Genomic DNA, 9,610 nt, shown 5'->3' on the forward strand with positions numbered 1-9,610 from the left:
TTTAAGTCTTAATCCATTTCAAGTTAATTTGTGTGAGTAGTGTAAGGTAGGGGTGTAGTTTCATTATTGAAGAGACTATCTTATCCTCTGAGTATTCTTAGCTCCCTTGACAAATACTGGTTGACATAAATGCATGAGTTTATTTTTGGGTTCTCAATTCTGTTCCACTGGTCTGTGTGTCTGCTTTTAATGCCAGTACCATACTGTTTTGATTACTATAGCCTTGTAATATAGTTTGAAACCTGTAAGTGTGCATCCTGCTTTTGTTCTTCTTTCTCAAGATCGCTTTGGTTATTCAGGGTCTCTCATGTGGTTCCACACAAATTTCAGGATTTCTTTTTCTATTTCTGTTTTTAAAATGTCATTAAAATCTTGGTAGGGATTGCATTAAATCTGTAGATTGCTTTCAGTAGTATGGACATTTTAACAATATTAATTCTTCCAGTCCATGAACATAGAATATCTTTTTATTTGTTTGTGTCTTCAATATCTTACATCAATGTTTTATACTTTTCAGTATACAGATCTTTCACCTCTTTGGTTAAGTTTATTCCTAAGTATTTTTATTCTTTTTGATGTTATTAAATGGGATTGTTTTCTTTATTTCTTTTTCAGATAGTTTGTTTTTAGTATATAGAAATGCAACCAATTTTTGCATATTGATTAAGAAAAGAAATGAGAGTTGCTGACAGGCAAATATGGACATTCAAAGAGAAGCAGAAAAACTAAAACTATCTCTGAAAGATGCTGCTAAGAAGGACCAGAAGGATATCTGTGTAGTTCTGGCCAAAGAGGAGATCAGGTCAAGGAAGGCTGTGAGCAAGCTTTATGCATCCAAAGCTCACATGAATTCTGTGCTCACAGGGATGAAGAACGAGCTTGTGGTCTTGTGAGAGGCTGGTTCCTGTAGAAGAGCACAGAAGTGATGAAGGCTATTCAGAGTCTTGTGAAGATTATATAAATCCAGTTCAAATAAATATATTATAGAATGCAGATAAAATAAATAGATTAATAAATGCAGGCATTGTCCAAAGAGATGAAGAAAGCTGGGAACATGGAGAAATGTTAGAGAACACTTTTGAAATCATAGATGATCAAGAAGAAATGGAAAAAGCAGCAGAAATGGAAATTGAAAAAATTCTGTTTGAAATTACAACAGGGGCCTTGGACAAAGCACCTAGTAAAGTGACCAATGCTGTTATGGAACCTGAATCTCCAGGAGTGACGGCCACCTCAGAAGTTGAAGGGGAGGAAGAGGCCCTGGAGGCCATGCATCCCAGCTGGCCATGCTTTGTGGCTAGGGGCCACCCTGCTGGGCCTCAGGCTTTTCTCATGGCTCACTTACTGTGTGTACATACACTCCTCTGATGCAGCTACTATTTTATGTATCTCTTGCACTACACCTCTGTGATGAGGCATTGCATTCTGGAGAAGATTCTCTCTGAATATCTCTTCACTGTGCAGAAGTTTTGTGATCTCAGCCAGACTGTTCTTATGAGAAGTGGTGTAATAAATGCACCATTTTTAGGAGTATAAACAGAAGTATCTTTTTAGGGGGGAAGCAAAGAAATCTGTCTTCTCACAAAGCACTTTTGAGAATAGAGTTGATTGCCTGAATGTTGAGGACTCTATATTCTTTTTGTATGTAAAACACTATATAAATAGATTTTAATAAATTTCTGCTTTAACACTTAGAAAAAATTTTAAAGTTTTCTATGTATAAGATCGTGTCATCTGCAAACAGAGAAAATTTTACTTCCTCCTTTCTGATTTGGATGCTTTTTATTTCTTTTTCTTGCCTGACTAGTCTGGGTAGGACTTCCAGTACTATATTGGATAGAAGTACTAAGGGAGGGTGCCTATGTCTTGTTCCTGACCTTAGAGAAAACCCTTTCAACCTTTCTTCATTGAGTATGATGTTTGTTAGCTGTGGGCTTGTCATATATGGCCTTTATTATGTTGAGGTATGTTCCTTCTATACTCAAATTGAGAGTTTTTATTATGAAAGGATGTTGAATTTTGTCAAATGCTTTATCCACATCTATTGAGATGATCATATGATTTTTATCTTTCATTCTATTAATGTGATGTATTGCATTTAATAATTTTTAAATATTGAGCCATTGCTTGAATTCCACTTGATCATGTAATGTGATCTTTTTATTGTGCTGTTCAATTCGGTTTGCTAGTATTTTGTTGAGAATTTTTACGTCTACATTTGTCAGGGATATTGGCCTGTAGTTTTTTTCATATAGTGTCCTTATCTGACTTTGGTATTAGATAATGCTAACATTGTATCATGAGTTTGGAAGTGTTCCCTCCTTTTCATTTTTTGGGGGAGAGTTTGAAAAAATGCATTAATTCTTTAAATTAATTCAAAATTCATTAATTCTTCAAATGTTTGGTAGGATTCACTAGTGAAATGATCTGGTCCTGGACTTTTCTTTGTTGGGAGGTTCTTTATTCAATCTCCTCACTCATTATTGGTCTGTTCAAATTTTCTGTTTCTTTATCATTTGGTCTCAGTAGGTTGTGAGTGTCTGGCAATTTACCTATTTCTTCCAGGTTGTCTAATTTGTTGGTGTATAATTGTTCTTTGTAGTCTCTTATGATCCTTCATATTTCTGTGATATCAGTTGTAATGTCTCCTCTTCTGTTTATAATTTTTTTGAGTCCCCTCTCTTTTTTTCTTGGTTAGTCTAACTAAAAATTTGTCAATTATGTCTTTTCAAAGAACCAACTTCTAGTTTTGTTAATTTTTCTCTTGCTTTCCTATTTTTTATTTTATTTATTTCTCCTCTAATCTTTATTATTTCATTCTTTCTGCTAACTGATCTTTTTCTTTTTTCCTAGTTCCTTGAGGTATGTTAGGTTGTTTATTTGAGATCTTTCTTTTTTTCTTAATATATGTATTTATAGTTATAAACTCTTCTCTTAGAACTGCTTTTGCTGCATCCCATAAGTTTTTGTGTGTTGTGTTTCCATCTTCATTTGTTTCAAGATCTTTTTTATTCCCTTTAGATTTTTTTTGACCCATTCATTGTTCAAAAATGTGTTTTCAATTTCCACACAGTTGTGAATTTTCTAGCTTTCCTCTTGTTTTGATTGCTACTTTCATACCATTGTGGTCAGAAAAGATGCTTGATAATTTCTACCTTCTTGAATTTGTTGAAACTTGTTTTGTGGCTTAACATATACAATAAGTCCCCTACATATGAACCTTCAAGTTGTGAACTTTCAAAGATGTGAACGTGTGTTTACATGTCCAATCATATAAGTTATTTCACATGTCTGGTGTACAGTGTTACATGCATGCATCCTCTACAAATAGTTGTGCTTTTGTGTATTTTAATGTACAGTACTGTATAGAATACAGCAGTGCAGTATCTTTATTTCAAGCCCAGGATGTCTGGAAGCAAACATAAAAGCAGTGATGATGTAGCTGGTACTACTGTACTTTTCAAGGTATTATACTGTAAGATTAAAAATGTTTACTTTATTTTTTGTGTTTGTTTTTTATGTATTATTTGTGTGAAAAGTATTATAAACCTATTATAGTTCAGTACTATATATAGCTGATTGTGTTAGTTCAGTACCGAGGCTAACTTTGTTGGACTCAAACCAGTTGGACTTACGAATTTGCTCTCAGAATGGAACTCATTCATATGTAGGGGACTGACTGTAATCTATCCTAGAAAATGTTCCACATACACTTGAGAAGAATGTTGTATTCTGCTGCTGTAGGATGGAATGTTCTGTATATATCTGTTAGTTCAATTTGGTCTAGAGTGTTCAAATCTGTTATTTCCTTAGTGATTCTATGCCTGAATGATCTACCCCTATTGAGATTGGGGTATTAAAGTCCTCAAATATTATTATATTGCTGTTTATTTCTTTTAGTTCTGTTAGTACTTTCTTTATATATTTAGGTGTTCCAGTGTTGGGAGCATAAATATTTATAATTGTTTTATCATCTGGATTAGTTGATCCCTTTATCACTATAAAATGAACGTCTGTCTCTTTTGACCATTTTTAGATTAAAGTCTATTTTGTGTCACATAAGTGTAGCTATCCCTGCTTTCTTTTGGTTAACATTGCTTGAAATATCTTTTTCCATCCCTTCATTCTTTGTCTATGTATAGCTTTAAAACTAAATTTCTTGTATGCAGCATATCATTGGATCTTATTTTTTAATCCATTCAGCTATTCTGTATCTTTTGATTGAAGATTTAATCCATTTACATTTAAAGTAATTATTGATAGGTAAGGACTCACTATTGCCATTTTGCTAATTATTTTCTGACTCTTATAGATCCTTTGTTCCTTGCTTTCTCTTTTGCTGTCTTCCTTTGTGGCTTGATGAATTTTTGTGGTGGTATGCTTTGGCTCCTTTATCATAATCATGTGTATCTACTACAAGTTTTTCCTTTGTGGTTACCATGATGCTTACATAAAGAATCTTATAGTTATTACACCCTGTGTAAGCTGGTAATAACTTACTTTTGATAACTTACAGAAACTATAATTTTAGTTCTCCCCCACTTACATTTTAGGTTATTGATGTTATACTTTACATCTTTTTAATACTATGTATCCTGTAACAAATTTCAGTGGGGAACTTCAGCCTTACCCCCAGGTTCTGGGATTTTCACAATGGTGTGTTATCTATGCATGGTTTTTGTTTGGTCTTGTGAGGGGAACTGAAGTTTGGAATGATGTATGTCATCATCTTGATGACATTACCTCTGGATATTTTGTTTTCATTTTCTCCCTTCTTCTACTTTACTGTCTTTCTTTGCTCATTGCCTCCTCTTACAAAATGAGAGGTGAATCATTTTTAATAAAGGGCCACAGGAAGAAAGCATTTCAGTCCCCTTTTTCTCAGTGCTAGTGATATATTTGAACTAGCCAGGTTCATTTGTGGTGAGTAAAAAAGAAATATAGTGAAAGGCTGAGTATAATCACAAGTAAAGCATGTGGATTCACCTAGGTAAGGTAATATGTGGTGCTGGGATTGGAATTTAGATCATCAGGAATGAATCTGGCCCTATGCCAGCTCCAAACAAGCTAGAGTGGTCAATCCAATCTAAATCTCCTTCTAGGCTGGATAGTAAGATCACAAAGGACTGTAAGTAATGGTGGGTATTTATGGTCACATTGAATTCAATATTTATTAAATGTTTCTTGAAGAGAAGATACATGCTAAGCCAAAAGAGGTAGAAGAGGTCATAGTCAACATTAAGGGAAAATGAAACAGAGCGAAATCAAAACAAAACAAAAGAAAACAAAACAAAAAAGTCCCACAAACCCATAAAAGGGAACCATTTTCTCTTTTAGCACAGAATAAGCTCTCAGTTAAAGGAAGGTTATGATTATTGTGTGGTAAATACCAAGTGTTGCATTTTAGATCACTTTATTCTGGATAGTAGCTTTAAGAAAGTTATTATTCTTATTTTATAGATGTAGCATTTGGAGCTCAGAGAGGTTGAGGGTTGTGTCAGTGTCCTACCTTGTAAGTGGTGAAGCTGAGATTCAGATATAGATCTCTTTGATTATAAGTTACTCAGATGCACACAGATTAGAAAAGATCATCTTGGCTCCATTGGGTTTGGATAGTTTGTCAGATTCTGAGTGGGATGGAAGGGGGATGTAGTTAACCTATTGGACTCCAACATGAAACCAAAGGCCGTGGCTTGATTAGCTATTTCTTACCACACATCTCCTGGCTGCAATATCAAGCAAGGGATTTGAGTTCCGGGTTGAAGTGGAGGATGACAGGAACTTCTGTAAACTTACCTGCAGACCACAGATAAGCTGTTATACACTTTGGCAATTGCCTTGAACCCCTCAGCCCCCCAGAAGGGATGGTCCAGATGCAAAATTGAATGACTATGAAGGTAACAGTTATAGGGAAAATGAACGGAGTCAATGGGAAGCTTCCTTTGGGTCATTGCATGGTCTGACTGCCCACTCCTCTTCTCCTTCCCAACAAATCAGGATGCACCCAATAAGCTGTACACATTTACTGAGGTATCATGTCAGGCACAGTATGAGGTGCTAGCAATACTAAGTGAATTAGATGGTCTTTCTCTGTGCAGCTGAGATAAATAGATGATGGTTATCACTATCATGGTACCTGCTACATTATATTTGTGTGCTTGTCTCTGCGTTCACTCTATGTGTGCTCCTTTGGAGCAGAGAGTCAATGTTATCTAACTTTGTGTTCCCAATGCTTACCACAGTGCTTAAAAATAGTTTCTGGATAAATAAATACATTTTTTGGATAAAGTAATAAGGGAAAGACTATAACAAGTTTATATATTATTACAGGGAGACAAATAGACTTGAAAACAAATATGCCCATTAAAGGTGCTGTGATTAAAGTCCACAAAGGAGTGTGAGAAAGAAAGGTAATTAGTTCTAAGAGGTAGGTGGTGACACAAAGAAGATTTAAAAAGTAGGTGATTTTTGAGATAATTTTAAAAAGATAAATAAATGTTGGTTTGCTAGACAGGGATAGGGGAGAGGATATTAGAAGCATTGCAGGTAGAAAAAAAAAAGTTGAGCAAAGGTATGGATCATGGTGATGTAGAATAGCATTGTGAATGATAGAGATGGGAGGTGTGAGATGTTTCCTGTGATGAGAACATAAGCTGTGAGCAGAAGTTTGTTGAGAGAAAGTTTCTAGAGAAGAGAATATATATGCCAATTAAGGGATTTGAACTTTATCTCAAGGGCAGTGGAAGTCTGTTAGAGGGTTTTAAGCACAAAAGAGATTTAAATAAAACTACTTTTTGCGTTGTTGTTAAGGAAGATCTCAGTTAATGATTGTATTCAGGAATTTTTCACGAGGTCAAGATCAGAGTAGACTGTGTTTTAAGGAGAGGGAACAGCTGGAAGAATGTTGGAAAGCTAGAGATCAGAAAAAGCATGGTTCATGAAAAAAATGTTCAGAGCAGAGCGACAATACCCGGAGTTCCAAAGAGAAACGATTAGAGTCAAGCTGCAGCAGGGGGCACAGAAGGGAGAAGTGACACTGGAGAACTTAAAAAGAAAAGACAGAGTGTAGGCATTAACTGGATATGTGGGCGAGTGCGGGGGTCAGGTGACTCCCAGTTCAGCCTGGGTGACTGGGTGGACAGTTATGCCACTCATGACAGTAAAAGAGGTGGTAGAAGGAGCAGATTTGGGGAGGCGAATATGATTGGTTAAGTTTTGTGCATATTGTTTGGAAATGTGTGTGGAACACCAGGTTGAGATGGTTCAGTAAGCAGAATGCAGCTTAAGAATGAGGTTTGATATAGAAATGACAACACTGGCCTCAGCAACATAGAGACCAGTAGAAGTTCAGGGAGTAAAAGAGATTACCTGGAAGAAATCTCATTCAATGTATTGTGAAATAAAAACAGTACGAAAAATAAAATCTTGGGATAGAGGGAGCGTGTCAACATTAAGTAACAGGCAGGGGAAGAAGAACCAGAGAAGGAACTGCTGGGATTCTACAGTTTTGATTGGGCAGGAAAGAGATAAAGAAGTAAGGAACTAGAGAGATTCAAAGACAAAGTGAAGAATTAAATTTAAAATTTACAAATCAACAAAGAGGGAGAGGTGGAAAGTCCAGCAGAGGTAAATACTGTATCTGAAGAGAAGTGATGGAATTGGATGAAGAATAGTTGAAGGGGTTGAGCTCATACTGAACGGCAGATGGTGCATCCCATGAAACTGGAGGAAAGGGGGCAAATTGTCGACCAGGCAAGGAAGACTCCAGAATTAGTTATAGATTCAATGATGGGAATTCCCACCTGTTAACCTTGGTTTTCTCAGTAAAGTAAGAGGCAAATTCATTTGCTGAAAGAGGAGGGTTTATGGTGGCAAAGGAGTAAGAAAATGGATAAAGGGGTGGAATAGCAAATCTGGGAATTGGGAGAAGGCTTGACCAGGTATAAGCATAATAGAGAAATGGAAGGATTTCATGGAATCCCACGTCCCTCCTAATTTCTTGAGGGGAATTTGTTTCTGACTGTCAGAAAAAGAATAAAAATTTCCTAAGGACATGCAATCAGCTAAATAAATTGTGAAACAGAGATCATATTCTATTTTAATGAAGTATGAAAACCCACAGTTTTTATATCAAAATAAAAGCCAAGCAACTAAGCATTAGGATATATTGGGACTGGAATCACTAGTGTCCAAATGTCAAAGACGAGGGAAAGAATAGCATTGTCCATGGATAAAAATCAATGTATTGTGCCCCCCTAATTAACAAACAAATAATAAAATACTCCAAGCCCAAGTGTAGATTGTACTGCTATGCTTGTAGCAAGATAGGTTTTCAGACCATAAATTTGAGGTGACATAAATTTAAACAGCTGTGAGAATGCTTAGCAGCTTAGCCATTAGAGCAGTGTCAGATGGTAGATGGCCATTCTGACCCAAAACGGAGGGTTTTTGTGTCCTGTGTATCAGAAGGACAGAGCAGAGGGTCCTTCCCTGGAGAAACATCTGAGTCCTAAATGGAAGGCCAGTGTCTAATTAAGAAGAACATTGGATCAAAAGCTCCAACCTCCTTTTCCCAGTAAAACAGACAATGTTCTGGCCAGCCTAATCAAGAGAAAAGATAGAAATTAAACATCAATCATCAATTTAAAAAGCTTTTAGTAACCTCGTTATAAAAATGTACTAACTTGATATGATTTAAAATCTCTCGCAACCTAAGTGTCCATCAACAGATGAATGGATAAAGAAGATGTGGCACATATATACAATGGAATATTACTCAGCCATAAAAAGAAACAAAATTGAGTTATTTGTAGTGAGGTGGATGGACCTAGAGTCTGTCATACAGAGTGAAGTAAGTCAGAAAGAGAAAAACAAATACCATATGCTAACATATATATATGGAATTTAAGAAGAAAAAAAAAGGTCATGAAGAACCTAGGAGTAAGACAGGAATAAAGACACAGACCTACTAGAGAATGGACTTGAGGATATGGGGAGGGGGAAGGGTAAGCTGTGACAAAGTGAGAGAGTGGCATGGACATATATACACTACCAAATGTAAAACAGATAGCTAGTGGGAAGCAGCCGCATAGCGCAGGGAGATCAGCTCGGTGCTTTGTGACCGCTTAGAGGGGTGGGATAGGGAGGGTGGGAGGGAGGGAGATGCAAGAGGGAAGAGATATGGGAACATATGTATATGTATAGCTGATTCACTTTGTTATAAAGCAGAAACTAACACCATGGTAAAGCAATTATGCTCCAATAAAGATGTTAAAATAAATAAATAAATAAATAAAATAAAATTTCTCTCTGAAACCAACAGCCAATACTTACAATACTTAAAAGTAAAATAGCAGAAACATTCTTATTAAAGGTAAGACTAAGATAAGGATGACATCATAATTATTCATTTTATGCTATTCTGAAGTTATAGCCAATGGAAAAGGGCAGAAAAGAGAAATAAGAAAAATAATTATTGGAGAAGAAAGAAAAATTATTATTTACAGACTATATGTCTATCTAGAAAACTCATGAGAATAAATTTGAAAATTATTTGAACTAGTTAGAGGGTTTAAAAAGATGATCAGTTACAAAATTAATATAGAAAAAT

The 9,610-nt window shown here is 35.7% G+C and overlaps 1 pseudogene; it reads left to right on the forward strand.

Moving 5' to 3' along the window:
* Positions 1–472: 472 nt before the first annotated feature.
* LOC132424122 (charged multivesicular body protein 3 pseudogene) lies at positions 473–1,871 on the forward strand (annotated as a pseudogene).
* Positions 1,872–9,610: the final 7,739 nt, after the last annotated feature.

Source organism: Delphinus delphis, chromosome 1, assembly GCF_949987515.2.
Source record: "Delphinus delphis chromosome 1, mDelDel1.2, whole genome shotgun sequence".
Lineage (NCBI taxonomy): Eukaryota > Metazoa > Chordata > Mammalia > Artiodactyla > Delphinidae > Delphinus > Delphinus delphis.